Raw genomic sequence first — 1,053 nt, forward strand, 5'->3', positions numbered from 1 at the left:
GTGGAGTAGAAGATGAGGATGACACAGACGTGGGAGCCACATGTGCCTAGAGCTTTTAGGCTTGCTTCTCGCGATGGGAGACGAAAGACTGCACCGAGGATGAGAACATAAGACAGTGCAATGAAAAGGCCGTCACTGGACCCGATGACAGAGGCCACACTGAGGCCGTAACGCTTGGCTGCTCTTGTGTCTGCACAAGCCAGCTTCACCACAGACATGAACTCTCAGAAGGTGTGAGCGATGATGCGAGTCCTACAGAAGGGCAGCTGCTCGAGTAGGATGGGATGAGGGATAAAGAAGGCTATGCCCCGCAGGAGCACGGCAGCGCCCATTCTGGCACGGCGACTGTGGGTGAGAATCGTGGCGTGCCGCAGTGGGTCGCAGACGGCCACGTAGCGGTCGACGGCCATGGCCAAGAAGAACCCCGACTCCACGGCAGTAAAGCTGTGGATGAAGAACATTTGCGCCAGGCATCAAAGGCAGACATTGCCTGGCATCAAAGGCAATGTCATGGGCTCCGAGCCAGAAGAGACAGAGCATGCGCGGCCTCGTAGACGGGCAGAGGACCAGGTCGGTGACTGACAACACGCACAGAAAGAGGAACATGGGCTCGTGGAGGCTTCTCGCTGCTCTTACCACCGCCAGGACGGTCACATTCCCCACCACGGCCACCACGTACGTGGAGCAGAAGGGAATCCTGATCCAGACGTGCATGTGCTCTAGTCCCGGAATGCCCATCAGCAGGAAAGTCATGGGAGATTCCAGAGAGTTATTGGTTGGCGCCATGATGTTTTTTCTCTCCAAATTCTAGGGACAGAATCATCTCATTTAAAATGGAAATATTTCTAGTGATGTAATTAAAACCAACTCTGAAAACAAATGAGATGACAGTTAAATCAGGCAAAGCTTAAAATATCACCTTGGAATATGCAGTGGAGTATTACTCAAGGATAAAAAAAAGATAAACTCAATGATTTTATAGATGAATGGATGCAACCATATTCATAAGTGGAATAAATCAGACTCGTGTGTAAATATCATATTGTCTTTGTA

At 50.4% G+C, this 1,053-nt stretch overlaps 1 pseudogene; it reads right to left on the reverse strand.

Moving 5' to 3' along the window:
• Positions 1-2: 2 nt before the first annotated feature.
• LOC101591452 lies at positions 3-786 on the reverse strand (annotated as a pseudogene).
• Positions 787-1,053: the final 267 nt, after the last annotated feature.

The sequence above is a fragment of the Octodon degus genome, unplaced genomic scaffold (genome assembly GCF_000260255.1).
Source record: "Octodon degus isolate 3935 unplaced genomic scaffold, OctDeg1.0 scaffold00146, whole genome shotgun sequence".
Classification (NCBI taxonomy): Eukaryota; Metazoa; Chordata; class Mammalia; order Rodentia; family Octodontidae; genus Octodon; species Octodon degus.